Genomic DNA, 20,755 nt, shown 5'->3' on the forward strand with positions numbered 1-20,755 from the left:
CATTCCTTCATTCTTTCAATCCACACATATTTATTGAGCAACTACTGTGGGACAAGTTTCTGTTCTAGGCACTGTGGATACAGCAGAGAATTGGATTTTAATATAATTGCAGTGAGCAGCAGAGCATAGTAGTTCAGGACCAGAATGCCTAAGTACAGGCCTAACTCTGTTACTGCCTAGCTGTGTGACCTTGGGCAAATCACCTCACCTCTACATGCCTCAGCTTCCTCATCTATAAAATGAGAGTAATAAAAGCACCTACTTCTAGGGTTGTTATGAGGATCATGTGTTTTGTTCATTTGTTTCACAAATACTTCTATAGTGTTTACTGTACCAGGCATTGTCTTAAGGACTTTACCAAAAAATAACTCAATTAAAATGCTTAAATGATGCCTGTCATTTTTGCTGCTGTGTGGAGAATAGACTCTAGTGGGGCAAGAATTGAGTCATCCTGGAAAGGTAGGGTAAAGTGTGTTATAGAAATTGCAGCAATATTGGGGCTTCCCTTCTAGTTTTCTCTCCCTTTCTTCTGTGCCTTCTTTTTGAGGTTATGTCTATAGCCAGCTAGAGGCTCACAGAGACACTTTTAACCTAGCTAGATTCCCTGAGAACTAGATGTGTTAGGAATTTCTGCTCTAGGTGTTATTTCCAGTGGAATTAACAAGTCATTTGATAACCAACTGAGGTCTGTATATATACTGTCTTGTTACTAAAATACCAAAGTAAACAAAAGCTAATTGCCTTGCCTTCCAGAAACTAGTTTTGCAGTAGAGTAAATAGATAAACAAGTAATTTCAATGAACTATACTTCCAGGCAAAAGGAAGAGGACATCTGTTTTTTATTCCTTTGGCTGCTCAAGCAAATATTATGCAATGGGTTGGTTTAAACAATGGAAATTTATCAATGTGCAGTTTTGAGTCTAAGAGAGAGTACAAATCAAGATGTCATCAAGGTTGTGGAGGCATTCTCGGGACTTGGAGTTGTCCAGTGTGGTGCCCCAGGGACAATTGCCAGATGTTGTATGTCCTCCCATGGCCCACTGGATGGAACGAGGGAAAGTGTGGGCTATGGTGTGGAACACGGGACATGGGGTGCAGCGATGCCCGGAGATGTACTCACCAGACGCAATGGATGTGACATGATGATGGGGGAGAGTGTTATTGGGGGTGGAGTGGTGGGGTGGGGGCAGTGGGGGCGAATGGGGACCTCATATTTTTTTAATGTAATCTTTTAAAAATGAATAAATTGAGTAGAATTTGGGAAAAAAATATTTTTCATAATAAAGGAATTTTTTTTCTGGCAAAAAAAAAAAAAAATATGTCATCGAGGTGATGCTTTCTTCCTGAATATTGGTGTTCTGGGACTGCCTGCCGGTGATTTCTTGGTTCTGGGCTTCTCTGTTTCTCCTCTGTTATATAGTAATGAATGCACATGGCAGTCTCTCCTGGCCCTTCTCCCTTCTCTTCCTGGTTCTGTTGAATTTTTGAGTTTCTTGCTTCAATGGCTTTCTCTTTCTCTATCTGAAAGACACTGACTGAGGTGGGCCATGCCTTAACTGATGTAACTATCAAAAAGTTCTCCTTACAGTGGGTTCACACAAACAAATGGATTAAGTTTAAGAACATATTTTCATAGGGTACATACAGCTGGAAGCTCTCACACCATCCAAAGTCATGGGTCATGGAAATGTGGAACAGCTGACAGAGGACCAGGGGAGAGAAGGGGAAGGAAGGCAGGGAAATAACAAATATTAAGTGTTGTTACTCTATAGTGTAAAGTGGGGAGAGTCCACAGATGGCTAGAAACATAGGTTATGGGGATTTTCAGTTTGAACTTTATTTTTTAGATCAGCATTTTCTTTTTTCTGTTGACTTTCAACTCCAGTTAACACTAACATTTAACCTTGAAATTATGCTTAGGATTTTTTTTTAGCAAACCAATTTTATTGATACATATTAATAAAGCATAAATCCATTCAAAGTGTACAATCAGTGGTATTTAGTATAATCACATTTTTGTGTGTTCATCACTTCAGTCATTCTTAGAGCACTTTTATTATTCCAGTAATAATAAACAACTTAAACAAAACTCATCACCTCTTTATCTCATTATGCTTTCCCTGCCACACATAGCTGCTGTTCTCTTTCCTTCTCTCTAGTATATTTGTATTTATATTTTGTAAAAACAGTCTTATATATATAATGTTATGCATATTCATGTTTACATGAGATTTTACTGTTATACAGTCCCATGTTAAAGTTTTTAGCTTTCTTTCTAGTGATATACATGACCTCAGACTTTCTTTTTGAACCACTGTCATACCCATATAATAGTTGTGCTAGTTACAAACATTATGGTGTGCTTTCACCATTTCTATTCATTTCCAAAGATTTACAACCTTTTTACCAATTCTGCACAGAATAACCCTCAGCTTTGCATTCTCTACCCTCAATCTATTTTCTGGCGGCCAGTATTCTTATTAATTCCATGAGTTTACACAATATATTTAGTTCATAATAGTGTAATCATACAGTATTTGTCCTTTTCTGTCTGGCTTGCATCACTCAACATAATGTCCTCCAGGTTCATCCACACTGTCATATGCTCCACAACTTCATTTCTTCTTACCACTGCATAATATTCCATCGTGTGAATACAACTATATATCTAGTTGTGGGATTGCAGGGTCATCTGGCAAATCTATATTCAGCTTCTTTAGGAACTGCCAAATAGTCCTTCACTGTGGCTGTATCATCCTGCATTCCTACCAACAGTGAATACGTGTTCCTATCTTTCCACATCCTCTCAAATACTTGTAGTTCTCTGTCTTTTTAATAGTAGCCATTCTGATAGGTTTGAAATGGTATCTTTTTGTATTTCTGATTTGCATTTCCCTAATCATGAGTGTTGTTGAACATTTTTTCATGTGTTTTTGTTTTTTGGGGTTTTTTTTGGCCATTTTTATTTTTGTATTTCTTCTCTGGACAAAAATCTATTCAAATTTTGTCCATTTTTAAATTGCATTGTCTTTTTACTGTTGAGTTATAATAGCTCTTTCTATATCATCAATATTAAACCTTTATCGGACTTGTGATTTCCAAATATTTCCTCCCATTGAGTCAGATGCCTTTTTACCCTTTTGACACAGTCCTGTGAGGTGCAAAAGTGTTTAATTTTGAGGAGGTCCCATTTATCTATTTTTTCTTTTCTTGTGCATGCTTTGGGTGTGAGGTCCAAGAAACCACCACCTAACACAAGGTCTTTAAGATGTTTCCCAACATTTTCTTCTAGTAGTTTTATGGTCCTGGCTTTTATATTTAGGTCATTGATCCATTTTGAGTTGATTCTTCTATAAGGAATGAGATAGGGGTCCTCCTTCATTCTTTTGTTTATAGACATCCGTTTCTCCCAGCATCATTTGTAGAAGTCACTGTTTTGTCCTGTTAACATGAACTTGGTAGGTTTTTCGAAAACCAGTTGACCGTAGAGATGAGGGTTTATTTCTGGACTCTCAATTCTATTCCACTGATCAATATGTCTACCTTTATGTCAGTACCATGCTGTTTTGACCACCAAGACTTTGTAATACATTTGAAGTTCAGGCAGTGAAATTCCTCCCACATTGCTCTTCTGTTTTAGAATGCTTTGGGCTATTTGGGTGCACTTTCCCTTCCAAATGAATTTGGTAATTGCCTTTTTTTATTTCTGTAAAATAGGCTTTTGGAATTTTGCTATTGTATTGAATTTGGTAATTGCCTTTCTATTTCTGGTAAGTAGCCTGTTGGAATTTTGATTGGTATTGTATCGAATCTATAAGTCAGTTTGAGTAGTAGTGACATCTTCATGATATTTAGTCTTCCAATCCATGAACACGGAATTCTTTCCATTTTTTAGGTCTTCATTGATATCTTTTAGCATTATTTTGTAGTTTTCAGCATATAGGTTCTGTACTTCTTTGCTTAAATTGATTTCTAGGTATTATATGTCTTTTTGTTGCTATTGTAAGTGGAATTTTTCCCCCAAATTTCTTCTACAGATTGTTCAATACTATTGTACAAAAACATTACTGATTTTTGTGTGTTGATCTTGTGTCCTGCCACTTTGTTGAACTCATTTATTAGCTCAAGTAGCTTTGTTGTAGACATTTTAGAATTTTCTAAATCTAGGATCATGTCATCCAAAAATAGAGTTTTATTTCCTCTTTTTCTATTTGATTGACTTTAATTTGTTTTTCCTGTCTTATTGCTTTAGCTAGAACTTCTAGTACAATGTTGAATAACAATGCTGACAGTGGGCATCCTTGTCTTGTTCCTGGTCTTAGAGGGAAAGCTTTCAACCTTTCCTCATGGAGTACAATGTTGGCTATGGATTTTTCATATATGCCTCTTATCTTATTGAGGAATTTTCCTTCTATTCCTAGCTTAAGAAACAATGCTGGATTTTGTCAAAAAAAATTTTTTTTTAGTCTATTGAGATGCTCATGTATTTTTTCCCCCTTCAATTTGTTAAATGGTATATTATGTTGATTGATTTTTTATTATGTTAAAGAAGCAAACAAACAGAAACTAAGAGTTTGAAAAAAAGAATCGACCTTTACAGGAAATATCAAAGGAAGCCTGAGAGTCAAAGACAGGAGAGAGAGGCTTGGAAGAGAGCATAGAAGAGAGAATAGCAGAAAGAATAACCAAAAGAGTAAAAAGACAAAAATATGATATGACATAACATGAGAAAACCCCAAAGAAGAAAATGGTGTAAGTAAATACTACATTTACAATAATGTCATTGAATGTGGATGGATTAAACTCCTGAATCAAAAGACATAGCCTGACAGAATGGATTAAAAAAACATGAGCAAATCCATATGCTGATTACAAGAGACTCACCTTTGACCAAGGAATACAAACCCAGTGAAAGGTTAGGAAAAGATATTCCGCCAAATAATAACCAAAAATGAGCAGGGGTAGCTCTGCTCATTTGGACAAAAAAGAATTTAAATGTAAAAACATAAGAAGGCCATTATATATTTATAAAGAAATAATTTACCAGGAAGATATAACAGCCATGAATATCTATGCACCTAACCAAGGTGCCCCAAAGGCCATGAGGCAAACTCTGGCAAAACTGAAGGGAGAAAAAGACATGTCTACAATAATTGTTGGAGACTTCAATACACTATTCACATCATTAGATAGAACAACCAGACAGAAGATCAACAAGTAAACAGAGAATTTGAACAATATGGTAAATGAAGTAGACCTAACAGACATACATTACGTTGCACCCAAACTCAGTGGACAGTATATTCTTCTCAAGTGTCCATGGATCTTTCTCCAGGATAGACCACATGTTAGGTCACAATGCAGCTCTTAGTAAATATAAAAAGATTGTAATTACACAAAGCACCTTCTCAGATCATAATGGTATGAAACAGGAAATCAAGAATAGACAGGAAAAAGGTAAATTCGCAAATGTGTGAGTAGTGTATTGAAATCTCCTTCATGTTTGAAGGACAGTTTTGCTGGATAAAGACTTCTCAGCTGGCAGTTCTTCTCTTTTAGTATCCTAATTTTATCATACCGACTGTTTTCTTGCCTCCATGGTTCTGATGAGAAATCCACGCTAAGTCTTACTGGGTGTCCCTTGTATGCGATGATTTGCTTCTCCCTTGTTGCTCTCAGAATTTTTTCTTTATCTTTGACATCTGACATACTGAGTAGTATGTATCTTGTAGTAGGCCTGTTTGGATATTCTGATTGGGATATGGTGTGCTTCTTGGACATTTAAGTTCATTTCTTTCGTGAGAGTTTGGAGATTTTCTGCTATTATTTCTTTAAATACCCTTTCTGCCCCTTTTCCCTTCTCTTCTCCTTTTGGAACATCCATGACATATATGTTGTTGCATTTCATATTACTCAACTCCCTGAGCCCCTGCTCAATTTTTTCACTCCTTACTCTGTGTTCTTTTCACTGTTCAATTTCACCTGTTCTGTTTTTGCTATCACTTATTTATTCTGTCATTTCGAGTCTGCTGTTGTATGCCTCTAGTGTGCTTTTTTTTTAAAAGAGTTATTTATTTATTTCTCTCCCCCCCACCACCCTGGTTGTCTGTTCTTTGTGTCTATTTGCTGCATCTTGTTTCTTTGTCCGCTTCTGTTGTTGTCAGCGGCACGGGAATCTGTGTTTCTTTTTGTTGTGTCATCTTGTTGCGTCAGCTCTCTGTGTGGGTGGTGCCATTATTAGGCAGGCTGCACTTTCTTTTGTGCTGGGCGACTCACCTTATGGGGCGCACTCCTTGCGCGTGGGGCTCCCCTACGCGGGGGACACCCCTGCGTGGCAGGGCACTCCTTGCACGCATCAGCACTGCACATGGGCCAGCTCCACACAGGTCAAGGAGGCCCTGGGTTTGAACTGCGGACCTCCCATGTGGTAGGCGGACACCCTAACCACTGGGCCGTGTCCGTTTCCCTCTAGTGTGCTTTTTTATCTCATCTATTGTGTCTTTCCTATGAGCTCTGTTACTTCTCTATCCAGGTTTTCAAATTTTTCTTTGTGCTCCCTGTCTTCATTACTTCATTTATCTCTTTAGCCATATTGTCTTTCAACTCATTAATCTGATTTTGGAAATTTGTGTACATCTCAATTAGTTCTCTCAAATCCTGTGTCTCTTCTGGGGCTTTGATACATTCCTTTTGTGCTGATGTCTAGGCATCTGATTAGTATGGTAGTTTACTTGGATGCTCAATTTCTTTCTCTTTCATAGGGAATTAGTTGTGGGAGACTGTGTTTTCTGCTTCTGTTTGATTCTTGGTTTGACCTGGATCATAAGGATTGCCCTGTTAGTTGCTCAAAACTGGGCTCTGGGCCCAGTAATGGGTTGCAGACTTGCTTCTTCGGACCTTAGCAAGAGAGGCTATAAACACCAGAAAAAGCTTCTTTTCTTTATTTTTAATTTTTCTCATGTGCTCTTCCTTGGTCTGCCAGCAGATTGTGCTCTTTGGCTGTCCTTTAATTCAGTGCCTGGTTGGAGTGTGTTTGCTGGCAACAGGGACAGGATCAATGTGATAGAGGTTCCTTCCTGGAGACTAAGAGCCTTGTAATTCAAACTTTCTCAGAGACAGTTATCTTTTCTGACAGTCCCTTCCCTTCCCCCCCACCCCCAAGGTAGGAAATAATTCCATTCCCTCTTTGTCCTCATCAATCAGTCTGGATAGTACAGAAGGCAATTGAGAGGGTCATCTCTCTTTAGCCCCTTACCAGCTCCCAAGGCAAACAGTGGCATGGCCCCACTTGGCCTTGAAGGGCTTGTGAGACAGCAGACTAAATCTGTGCTTCAAAAGCTGAGTCAGGGAGCAGACTTGGCCCAGTGGTTAGGACGTCTGTCTACCACATGGGAGGTTCATGGTTCAAACCCTGGGACTCCTTGACCCGTGTGGAGCTGGCCCATGCACAGCACTCATGTGCACAAGGAGTGCCATGCCATGCAGGGGTGCCCCCCACACAGGGGAGCCCCACGTGCAAGGAGTGCGCCCCGTAAGGAGGGCTACCCAGCGCGAAAGAAAGTGCAGCGTGCCCAGGAATGGCGCCGCACACACGGAGAACAGACACAGCAAGATGACGCAACAACAACAAAAAAGAAACACAGATTCCCGTGCCTCTGACAACAGAAGCGGACGAAAAGAAGAACATGCAGCAAATGGACACAGAGAACAGACAACTGGGGTGGGCGGGGGTGGGGGGAAGGGGAGAGAAATAAATATAAATAAAAAATCTTCAAAAAAAAAGCTGAGTCAGCCTTGGGCTGGGTCCCTCTCTCTCCCCGTTCCTGGGGAGGTACTTCATCAATAATCGGTCTAGGCTAGAAAAGAGGGAGATTGCCAGGGCCAGGTCTCTCCAGTACAGTGCCATTTCCCAGGGTAAACCATGGCGTGGTTCTACCGTGCCTGGAAGGGCTGGTGGGACACTAGAGACCAAATTTGTGGGGCAGAAACTGAGTCATCCTTAGGCATGTCCCTCTCTCTCCCCTTTCCTGGGACAGTGGATTCCTGGAGCCCCCTTTATCTGTAGCCAGCTCAGAGGCTTGAGAATTCTAAAGTGTCTTTAGTATGGGCGAGGGTACAGGCAGTAGCAACCACTGGTTTCAACTCCCAGTTTTGTCATAGTTGTAGTTTCCCTCCTTTGCCCCCCTCTCTCTCTTCTGGGCAGTGTCCAACCTTTGCCTGTTGTTCTAAACCCCAGAAGATCTCTTTCCAGGCCATTTCAGCCTGTCCTCTAGCTATTTTTCTCCATTCCATTTTAATGTTGAATTTTATTCGATTGGATGTATATACCACATTTTGTTTATCCATTCGTCGGTTGATGGACATTAGAATTGTTTCCATCCTTTGGCAGTTGTGAATAATACGCTGTGAACATTGGTGCAAAAAATATCTTTTTGCACCAATCCTTTCAATCCTTTGGGGTATATACCTAGTAGTGGGATTGCAGGGTCATTTGGTAATTCTATACTTAGTTTTCTGAGCTACTGCCAAATTGTCCTCCACAGCAACTGCATTATCCTACATTGCCATCAGCAATGAATGAATGTCCTGTGGCTCAGCATCCTCTCCAACACTTGTAATTTTTTGGTTTTTCTGTTTTATTTTACACCATTCTAGTGGGTGTAAAATGGTATCTCATTGCGGTTTTGAATTTCCATTCCCTAATAGTGATGTTGAACATCTTTTCAAGTGCGTTTTCACCATTTATATTTTGTCTTTGGAGAAATGTCTAGTCAAGTCTTTTTGCCCGTTTTTTAAATTGGGTTGTGTCTTTTTATTGTTGAGTTTTAATGTTTCTTATTATATTCTGGATATTAAACCCTTACTGGGTATTTGGTTTCCAAATATTTTCTCCCATTGAGAAGTTTGTCTTTTCACTTTCATGATGAAGTCCTTTGAGACACAGTCTTTTTAAATTTTGGGGAGATCCCATTTGTCTATTTTTGTTGTTGTTGTTGCTTGTGCTTTGGGTATAAAGTCTAAGAAAGCATTGCCTAACACAGAGTTCTGAAGATGCTACCCATGTTTACTTCTAAGTCCTGGTTCTTATAAACATTTAGGTTTTTTATCCATTTTGAGGTAGTTTTTGTATGTGATATGAGATAAGGGTCCTCCTTCATTTTTTTGCATATGGATATTCAGCTCTCCCAGCACTATTTGTTATAGAGTGTTCTATTCCAATGAAGTGGACTCAGCAGCTGTAGTCGTTTGATATAGTTATGAATTCCAAAAATATGTATTGGATTATATTTGTAATTTGGTCTGTACCTGGGCATGATTGAGTTATGATTAGGGCTTTGATTGGGCCATGTCATTAGGGCATTGAGTCCCTACCCCTTGAGGGTTTTTGATGTTGGAGTTTGATGCTGAAGTCTTAAGCTGGAGCCCTGGGAAGTAAGCTCACAGAGGAAAGAGAAGCCAGGAAGAAAGGAACCTTGAACTCAGAGAGAAGCAAGACCCTGGAAGGGAGGAACCCAGGAAGCCTGAACTCTTACAGTCATCAGCAGCCATCTTGCTCCAACATGTGAAAACAGACTTTGGTGAGGGAAGTAACTTAGGCTTTATGGCCTGGTATCTGTAAGCTCCTACCCCAAATAAATACCCTTTATAAAAACCAACCAATTTCTGGTATTTTGCATCAGCACCCCTTTGGCTGACTAAAACAGCAGCCTTGTCAAAATCAATTGGCCATAAATGTGAGGTTCTATTTCTGAAAACCTCAATTTGATTCCTTTAGTCTATATGTCTATCCTTTTACCAGGATAAAAGGATTGCTTTCTAGTAAGTTTTGAAGTCAGGAAGTCTAAGTCCTCTAACTTCATTCTTTTCTTAAAAGTCATTTTTTGCTATTTGGGGTCCTTTACACTTATAAATAAATTTGATGATTGGCCTTCCCATTTCTGCAAAGTAGGCTGTTGGAATTTTGATTGGCATTGCATTGAATCTATAAATCATTTTGGATAGAATCGACATCTTAATGATATTTAATCTTTGAATCGATGAGCATGGAATGTCCCTCCATTTATTTAGATCATCTTTCATTTCTTTTAGCAAAATTTTATCTTTTTCAATGTATAAATCATTTACATCCTTTGTTATATTTATTCTTATGTATTTGATTCTTTTAGTTGCTGTTGTAAATGAAATGCTTTTCTTGATTTCCTCAAATAGCTCATTACTAGTGTATAGAAACACTACTGATTATTGCATGTTCATCTTGTACCCCTCCACTGTGCTGAATTTCTTTACTAGCTCTAGTAGCTCTGTTGTGGATTCCTATATTTAGGATTATGTCATTTGCAAATAGTGAAAATTTTACTTCTTACTTTCCAGTTTGGATGCCTTTTATTTCTTTTTCTTGCCTGATTACTCTGGCAATTAGGCAATGTTGAATAGCGGTGGTGACAGTAGGCATCCTTGTCTTGTTCCAGATTTTAGAGGGAAAGCTTTTATTCTCTCACCATTAAGTATGATGTTAGCAGTGGGTTTTTCATATATGCTCTTTATCATGTTGAGAAGGTTTCCATCTGTTCTCCTTCTTGTGTTACTCTCATGAAACGATGCTGGATTTTCTCAAATGCCTTTTCTGCATCAATTGAGATGTTAAATAGCTTTTTCCCTTCATTTTGTTAATGTGATATATTACATTAATTTAATTTCTTATAATGAACCACCCTTTTGTATATCTGGGTTAATACCCACTTGATTGTGGTATATACTTCTTTTAATACGCTGTTAGGTTCTATTTGCTAGCATTTGGTTGAGCATTTTTGCATCTATATTCATAAGAGAAATTTGTCTGTAGTTTTTTTGCCTTTGGCATCTTTTTTGTGGCCTTGGTTTTAGGGTGATGTTGCCTCATTCTGAAGTTTCCCTCCTTTTCAAATTTTTGGAAGAGTTTGAGCAGAATTTGGTATTAATTCATCTTGGAATGTTTGGTAGAATTCAGCTGTGAAGTCATTTGGTCCTGGGGTTTTCTTTGTTGGACGGTGTTGATGACTGATGCAATCTCTTTACTTTTAATTGGTCTATTTAGAGCTTTTTCTTCTTAAATTAGTGTAGGTTATATATATATGTTTCTGGTAATTTGCCCATTTCATCTAGGTTGTCTAATTTGTTGGCATTACAGTTGTTTATAATATCCTCGTATGATCCTTTTTGTTTTTCTTGGTTAGTAACAATGTACCCCCTCATTTCTGATGTTGTTTATTTGCATTCTCTTTATTTTCTTTGTCATTCCAGCTAAAGGGTTGTTAATTCTATTGATCTTTTTGTAGTACCAACTTTTGATTTTGTAAATGCTCTCTATTTTTAAAAATTATTTCTCTCATTTATTTCTATTTTAATCTTTGTTACTTCTTTCCTTCTTTTTGCTTTGGATTTAGTTTGCTGTTCTTTTTCTAGTTCCTCTTGGTGTGCAGTTAGGTCTTTGATGTTAGCTCTATCTTTTTTAATGTAAGCTTTTGGGGCTATAAATTTTCCTGTCATCACTGCCTTCACTGTATCATACTGTTTTGATATGTTATTTTCTTGTTTTCATTTCTCTCAAGATATTTACTGATCTTCCCCGTAATTTCATCTTTGGTTCATTAATTGTTTAAATATGTGTTACTTAACGTCTGTATATTTGTGGATTTTCCAGTTGTCTTTTTTTGGTTTCTAGCATCATTCCATTGTGGTCAGAGATGATGCTTTCTATAATTTCAATGTTTTAAAGTGTATTGAGGGAAGCGGATGTGACTCAAGCGATTGGGCTCCCGCCTACCACATGGGAGGTCTATGGTTTGGTTCCTGTGCCTCCTAAAGAAGACAGCAAAGCTGGTGCAGAGAACTGATGCAACAAGATGATGAAACACGAGGCACAAGAAGAAAATAATAAGGGGAGACAAAACAAAGCTGGGAGCAGAGGATCCTGGTGCCTCCTAGAGAGGACAAGTAGGGCAGCAAGCTGGTGCAGTGGGCAGGCGCAGCGAGCTGACATGACAAGATGGTGCAACAAGAGACACAAGAGGAAAATATAGCAGGTGACACAACAAGGCAGGGAATGGAGGTGGCTTAAATGATTAGGTGCCTCCCTTCCACATTGGAAGTCCCGGGTTCGGTTTCCGGTGTCTCCTAAAGAAATTAGATGAACAGATATAACAAGTACAAACAGTGAGGCAGTGGGGAGAGATAAAAAAATAAATAATAAAATCCTTAAAAAATAAAATAAAATGAATTGAGACCTGTTTTGTGACCCAGCATGTGGTCTATCCTGCAAAATGATCCATGTATACTTGAGAAGAATGGATGTCCTTCTGTTTTAGGGTACAATGTTCTGTAAAATTCTGTTAGGTCTAGTTTATCATTTTAATTCAAGTTTTCTGTTTCCTTATTGATCTTATTGTGTAGATATTCTACCTATTGATGAGGGGAGTGTACTGAAGTCTCCAGCTGTATTGTAGAAGTGTCTTTTTCTCACTTCAGTTTTGTTTGTGTTTGCCTCATGTTTTGGGACACCATGGTTAGGTGCATAAATATTTATGATTGTTATTTCTTCGCAGTAGATTGGCTCTTTTATTAATGTCTAGTGTTCTTTGTCTCTTACAATGGCTTTTAACTTAATGTCTATTTTGTCCCAATATTAGCATTGGTACCCCAGCCTTTTTTTTAGTTACTGTTTATGTGGAATTTATTTTTCCATACTTTCACTTTCAACTTATTTGTATCTGGTTCTAAGGTGAGTCTCTTATAAACAAGTTGGATCATGCTTTTTTATCCATTCTGCCCATCTGTGTCTTTTGATTAGAGAGTTACGTTATTATCATTACGCATTGTTACTTTAAAGGCAGTACTTTAGCCACTTTGTCCTTTGTTTTTTATATGTTATATCTTTTTTTGGTCTTTTTTTCCCTTTATTGCAGCCTCCTTTTCTGTATAGTTGATCTTTTGTGATGCATCTGACTGATCCCTTCCTCATTTCTACTTTTGTATTTTGAAAAATACTTTTTTTGTGGTTATCCTGGGATTTGTATTACACAACTTATATCTATAACCTACTAATTTGAAAAGATACTGACTTAACTTCAATTGCATAAATGTATCCTGCTTCCATATCCCTCTGTTTCCCCTTTTTATATTGTTTTTCTGCCACATTACCTCTTTATATTTTGCACGTCCATTATCAGGAATTATGACTAGTTTCTCTTCAGTTGTATTCAGACTCTTACAGGAATTAGAGAGTAGAGTTATATATTGATGATACAGTACTATTGGGTTTTGCATTTATCTTTGTAATTACCTTTATTGAAACTTTTCACTTCTTTATACTACTCCAATCCATTCTTTCCTGTCTTTTCCTTTCAACATAATGAACTCCCTTTAGTAATTCTTGTAGGGCAGGTTGTTTCTTGATGAATTTTCTTAGAGTTTGTTTATCTGTGAATATTTTTAGCTCTCTCATTTTTGAAAGACAGTTTTGCTGGATAAAGAATTTTTGACTGTCAGTTTTTCTCTTTCCATACCTTAAATTTATCATACAACTATGTTCTTGCCTCCATGACTTTTTATGAGAAATAGGCACTTTGACTATTGAGGATGGCTGCATATGATGAATTGCTTTTCTCATTGCTAGATTGTCATCCAATTTTTGATACAGACTCCAACGGATTTCAAAGGGACAAATGGTTTTCCAACAAATAATGGATATCTATATAGGATGTAGATGAAAATGAACTTCAATAAACTATACACAAAATTAATGTAGAAATGATCATAGAATTAAACATAAAAGTTAAAATTATAAAATTTCTATTAGAAAAAGTAGAAGAAAATGTTCCCAAGCTCACAGAAGTGAGGAGACCTTCAAGTTTTGACAAGCCAGAATGGAAATCTCAGTAATTTACTTGGAAATTCATTCCTCACTTGCAGGGCTGAACTATCCCTGAAATTAATGTTACATTATAACCACTCTAGAAAAGCTTAAAAAAAGAGCTTAAAGGGATCAAACTGATCTGCAAGTTATTTAACTGCCTGTCCAAACAGAACTTAATGCTTACTAATGGAAGAAAACATAATGTAGACACTTAACAATGTAAAATTGAAAAACTCCACTATCTAATAAAAAATTACTAGATATTCTAAAAAGCAGGAAAATGTGAGACATAATCATGAGGAAAATCAGTTAATAGAAACAGAACTAGTAATTACAGAGGTGATGGAAATATAAAAAGATGTTTCTTAGACTCTGTTCATTTTTCTCCGTTCTTTTGTTGTTGTTGTTCCTCTGCAGACTGATTGTTTAATTGACCTACATTCAGGCTTCCAACTGCTTTTTTCTGCCTGCACAAATCTGTTATTAAAATTCTCTAGTGAATTTTATTTCAGTTATTGTACTTTTCAGCTCCAGAATTTCTACCTTTTTCTTTTCTTTTCAGGAGGTACCAGGGATTGAACCAGGACTTTGTGACATACAAAGCAGGTGCTCAACCACTGAGCTTCACCTGCTTTCATATTTTTTTTCTTATTCATAATTTTTACCTCTTCACTGATATTCTCTATTTGGTAAGACTTTGTTCTTCTGATTTTAGTTCTTTGTCCATGGTTTCCTTTAGCTCTTTGAGCATATTTATGACAACTGATATAGTTTTTTTTCTAGTAAGTTCAATATCAGAACACTCTCAGAGATAGTTTATGTCAATCTCTGTTTTTCTGTGATTGGGCCATACTTGTTTCTTTACATACCTCATAATTCCTCAAAAACCGGACACTTTGAATAGTATGTGGTGCTGTGGAAATCAGATTTGCTCCACTCTCCATCATTATTTTGTTTCTTCTGGTTGTGGATATTGTTTTTTAAGAGACTTTCTAAACTTTTTTTTTTCTTAAAGACTATCTTCTTTCACATATGATTGCTGAAGTCTTTACTTCATTTTCTTAGTTATCAGTCAGTGAATTGCCAGAGATTTCCTCTAACACCAAAGACTTGAAAAAACTCAATCTCCCACATTTTGCAGCTGGCCTGTGTGTGTGTATGTCTTCAACACTCAATCTAGGCAGCTCTGCCTTTGCCTTCACTTCTGCTTATGCAGAGCTTAAAGTTGAGCCAGATGTGAGAGCTTAGAACCTTCTCAGGCCTTTTCTGAGCATACATCTGACTCTGGGTACATGCACAATCCTCTAGATTCCTGGCAACTTTTCAAAGCCCTTATTTTCCTTACATAACTCTTCCTTCTCAGGCGTTTCATTTGTCTGCTGTATGTCCAGTCTGTTATCCCTTGCTCCAAGTGTCTGTGTCTAGTATATTTGTCTTTAAATAATTTTGACAAGTGCCACTTAGGAGGAGGTTCCAGCGCAGAAGAAAGTTCCAAAGAGGGCAAAACTAAGGTAAGCCCCAGAGCCAGTCACTCAGAGAGCCAGGAGACATGTCAGAACATACGACCACAGTTCTTTTAAGAACAAGGTGTGTGTTGCTCCATCTGGCACCAGAAAGCCACATCAGGAAGATGAGCCATTGAACCCATAGCCACCACTGAACTGGGGAGTATGGGTAGGAAAGTAAGTTAAATTGCTACAACACTCTCTTACCAAAATTTTTGGCTTTGTAAAGCCCTCCCCAGGTCATTTTAAGATTTTTATTAGATTCAGAGTTCCCAAAAAGTTGACTGACAGTTTTTGCCAGCTTAATTATTGCTTTAATGGAGTAAACAGAGTTTTAGAGTGCCTTACTTGGCCATTTTCTGTGACACCACTTGTTTTAACATAGGTGTTTGACATAATAAGAATATTTGATGTGCTATGTAAAAAAATTTCTAATCAGTTGTATGTAGCATATGATTCATTGAAAATATTGTTGAGGGAAACGGACTAGGCCTAGTGGTTAGGGCGTCCGTCTACCACATGGGAGGTCCGCAGTTCAAACCCTGGGCCTCCTTGACCCGTGTGGAGCTGGCCCATGTGCAGTGCTGATGCGCACAAGGGGTGCCGTGCCACGCAGGGGTGTCCCCCGTGTAGGGGAGCCCCACGCGCAAGGAGTGTGTCCCGTAAGGAGCGCCACCCAGTGCAAAAGAAAGTGCAGGCTGCCCAGGAATGGCGCCGTGCACACTTCCCATACCGCTGATGACAGCAGAAGCGGACAAAGAAACAAGATGCATCAAATAGACACAGAGAACAGACAACCGGGGGAGGGAGGGAAATTAAATAATTAAATAAATCTTTTTTTAAAAAAAATATATTGTTGAATCAAATTTATAGAACTATAATCACTTTTACTTGTTTTTCAATATTAGGATTGCTTAGCTTCCTGTTTTTAACCAACAGTTTAACATATCTCTAAAGATTTAAAAATATGAAATAGGAAAGAAGCAGTTAGTGGTGTGAAACTGAATGACAATCCAACTAGATGACCAAATTAAGAGCATATTCTTCCAATCTCCACTAACCTGTATGTGTGCAATCAGTGTGCACTTAGATTTTCCACACTTTTAGTTTAAGGAACAAACGGTTTTTAAACTGTTTTATCTTTTACTTTTAAAATTAGAAATGTAAAGTATCTCTGTTACCACCATTAATGCTTGACACCACCCCTCCCCCACTCCCACTCCAGATCAACTTTAGGAACAATAATACAAGTAGAGGAAAATTTCCTGCAGAGAATAGCTAACAAAAAGGTGGTTTGTGTATCCAGTTGAATTTGATTGATGTCATCTGGAAATTAGTGAGATTGAGTTTGGGATAAAAAGTTTCCAAGTAGATAGAGGGAAAATAGGGTATTTGTCATTCTGATGTTATCTCAATGAGTGGCCTATAATCATTCATGTTAATGGACTATTTTTTTTTTCATATTAATTATGTCCAGAATTATTATTTCCAGAATAACAGGTAAAACACTGGTCTTTTACTTTATCAATTTTAGGTTTTATAGACAAGAATCTGAATAAAATGAATAGGTTTTTTTTTTTTTCTTTTCTTGCCTTAAGATAAGCAATAGTGATTCTGACTAAGGTGACAGACCACTGGAGTGATAAACACTTTCTCAAGAATATATTTCCTTTAGGGATTGTTCTACAACCATTATCCCACCATTGCTTTTTTAGATCCATCCCAAAGACACTTTTTCTCAAGGTAGCCAGCAGTGCTTAGAAAACTTTCTTCTAAAGCATTTGTTCATATTTTTACAAAGATGTAGTATAGAAAAACAGTTAACTTATGTTTTGGGTTTGAATAGCCTGACTTAGAGTCTTGGCTTGGCAAGAGCTAACTGTGTGACCTTTTATAAAAATTACTTAATTTCTTTATTCACTATATTTAAAATTAATATAGAAAATGTGGGTAATAATTACCTCAGGTGTTTATTAAGAAGATGAAGTGAGGTAATGCATGTAAAGTGCATAAGAGGGAAGCGGACTTGACCCAATGGATAGGGCGTCTGCCTACCACATGGAAGGTCCGCGGTTCAAACCCTGGGCCTCCTTGACCTGTGTGGCCCAGACCCGTGTGGCCCGTGTGCAGCACTGATGTGCGCAAGAAGTGCCGTGCCACGCAGGGGTATCCCCTGCGTAGGAGAGCCCCACGCACAAGGAGTGTGCCCCGTAAGGAGAGCCGCCCAGCGCAAAAGAAAGCACAGCCTGCCCAGGAATGGCGCCGCACACATGGAGAGTTGACACAACAAGATGACGCAACAAAAAGAAACACAGATCCCCGGTGCCGCTGATAAGGCTAGAAGTGGTCACAGAAGAACACACAGGGAGTGGACACAGAGAGCAGACAACTCGTGGGGGGGGAAGGAGGGGGAGAGAAATAAATTTTTTTAAAAAATTTAAAGTACATAGGATAGTACCTGACACATTGTAAGTTCTCACTAAATATTAGCTGTTTTTGCTGCTATTGCTGTTCTTACGCATAAACAAACAGTTTCCAGACTGGGAGTCAGGAGGAATCCAGAAGAAGGCATTTTTCATTTAACTTCCCAGGGTTCTACTTGGCACCCATTTTTTTGCTATCCCAATCCTATAGTGATGGTATCATCTTTATGACTCTTTTACATTATTGTGTTGACTATTCATCTAAATTGGGAGACCAAGCAGTTCATTTTAGTCTTGCTTTTAATTCATGTTTTATGTATATATATTCATTCCCCACGAGTTGGCTCGCTCATCTGTTTTTCTCGTTGTTTGCTCATTGTTTTGCTCGTTGTCTGTATGGGAGGCACCGGGACCTCCCATGTGGGAGTCAGGCACTCAACTGCTTAAGCTGAGTACTCCCTGCTCATTTGTTTTTGCTCATTGTCTACTTGTTTCCTTGTTGTCTGCTAGTTGTTTTCCCTTCCCAGATGTCTCCCTTGTCTGTTTGCTTGTTGTTTCTGCTTGTTGTCTGCTCACTGTGTCTGCTCATCTTCTTTAGGAGGCACTGGGAACTGAACCTGGGACCTCCCATGTGGGAGGCAAGTACCCAACTGCTTGAGCCACTTCCACTCCATGCTTGTTGTGGCAACTGCTGGTTGTGGAGTCTGCTTGTTTTTCTTTAGGAGGTACCAGGAACCGAACCCAGGACCTCCCATGTGGGAGGCAGGTACCCAATTGCTTGAGCCACATCTCCTCTAATGTGTTTTATATGTCTGTATGCATTTTTGTAAATAAGAAATACTGTTTTATTGGTATGTGTTTTAAATTTGAGACAGTATTATGCAGTGAATATTAACATCACATTTTAGAAATCTGTTCATGTTACTTTATATATGATTATTCAGTGCTTCTAAGTTTTAATTGTATTTTAGTTATCTATTCCCCCAAAGGAATTGACACCTGAATTACTGTCAATTCCACACTACCACAAAATGTGCTGCAATGAATATATTCTTACATTCCCTTTATAAATAACATGATCATATTCGACCTGCAATGCTTTTGAAATTGAAGTTAATTACACTGATATTACAGGTATATACCAAGACTCTCAGACAAAATGTGGTCACCCTATTCATGGAAGATTTCTTTGGGACTCTTTTTATAATCAACAGATATTTATTGATGGGTTGTTCTGTTTGTTTATCGTTGGCATCTGTTCTGATTGGTTGGTGCATGTACCTGGCTAATTTGCATATTTTAACTGTCATCCTTGCTAGAAACCACTTATGAGGGGGATTTCTGGATCCCAGGTCAGAACACACTTAATTTCAATAACTGAATTCCAATCAAGTTTTGTCCCATTTACAGAGGGATGGAGTTTTTAATCCTCCTGTCTTCCCATACTGCAGTTTTCACATTTGTGCTATACATTTTTTCATCCTTTCTCCATCAGACTATCCAGTTTTGGGCTGTAGTGACCATACTAGTTTATTGACTAATACTGATGCCCTACCACAATATAAGAACTATTATGGAGTTTTTAAAGTTCTTATGTTTTGGACCCCAACAATTATGCTTTGAGGTAGAGAGGACAATTTGTAGTCCTTATTTTATAGAAAAATAAGCTGAGGATCAGAGGTAAACGGACTTGTTGCAGTTCACATGTGTGCTAAGTTATGGAGATAAACTTGGGACCAAGTTTCTCACTTTGATTTGCTTCTACAAAATCTAAACAGGATAGGGAAAAGGATAAATTTCTGTGTGTGGTAAGAAGAGACTGTTCAGTTTAGCTATATTAACTCCTCAGAACACAACACAGTGCCTGTCACACAGGAAATAATCAGTAATTTTTATTGATTGAAAAGTAAATGAACAAATGAATTGGCGGTTATCCATAAAGCCCAAGTTTGAATTGGTAATGCCAAAACCTAGTCAGTGCTTTGCTGACCCCTTTTCTTGCAGCAGTGCTTTGAATTATAGATAAATTCTGACTGAAGAAAGGGACTTAATGTCAAACTGAGAGTTCTCATGTTATGTGGTTTAGTTCTGTTATAATTGAAATAGCAACAGATTATAACCTTGTTTATATATTGTGACTTTTGTGGATGAACTAGTATTTTTTTATCATACATTTCAATAAGACTCTACTCTCCTTTAAAAAACAGAACAATAAAAAACAAACAGTTGTATAGCATTAAATAACTTGGGGCAAAGTCACTCTTCTTGCTTACCTGCTGTATTGCATTCAGCTACTTAACACTGCTTTCTTGTCCCCAGGTTCATGGATGCAGCTGTAGTGTTTGATGAGAAATTCTAACCAAAGTTTGAAAGCTTTTTCTCTAAATAGTTTGTTCCACCATTAGGAGAGTCTGGTTCATGCCAGCACCCTAGCTCAAACCTGTCACAGATAACCAGCTCGCCCCACCCACCTTTCCACCTTGTCTCAAATTACAACTCACCACACCTTTTCCAGTACATGCCATCCACTGCGATAAAGTTAATGGTACTCAAAGAGAAACTATTTAGTAACTAAATAAATAGTTAATTCAACACTACTATTTTTCATACCCTAACCTTCAAGGAAGTTGAAGTAATTCATCTTCCAGAAATAGCTCTTTCTACTATTTCTTAAATTCTTCTTTCTCTAACTGTAGAGCCTTCATGCACAAGATATGTTATTGAAATTAGATGTTTCCTGCTGCTGCTTTTTTTGGTCAGGCATTTCTTAAATCACAGATTGATTTGCTAGTTCATATATTAATACTGTGAGCTTCAGGTACAAGCTTTCATCTAAAACTTTTTTAGAAAGCCCACATAAGTCTTTTTAACTAGATACCTGTTTTATATTGAGACCAGCAGTAGGCTGGTGATTATTTGGCTATTCCTTCTAATAG

At 37.9% G+C, this 20,755-nt stretch overlaps 1 protein-coding gene across 1 annotated transcript in view; it reads left to right on the forward strand.

The window, feature by feature from the left end:
- Positions 1-20,755, forward strand: part of LOC105744138 (synaptojanin-2-binding protein) — a 136,998-nt gene that overhangs the window by 13,414 nt on the left and 102,829 nt on the right. The gene's annotated exons all lie outside the window — the stretch shown is intronic.

This window comes from Dasypus novemcinctus, chromosome 3, assembly GCF_030445035.2.
Source record: "Dasypus novemcinctus isolate mDasNov1 chromosome 3, mDasNov1.1.hap2, whole genome shotgun sequence".
Classification (NCBI taxonomy): Eukaryota; Metazoa; Chordata; class Mammalia; order Cingulata; family Dasypodidae; genus Dasypus; species Dasypus novemcinctus.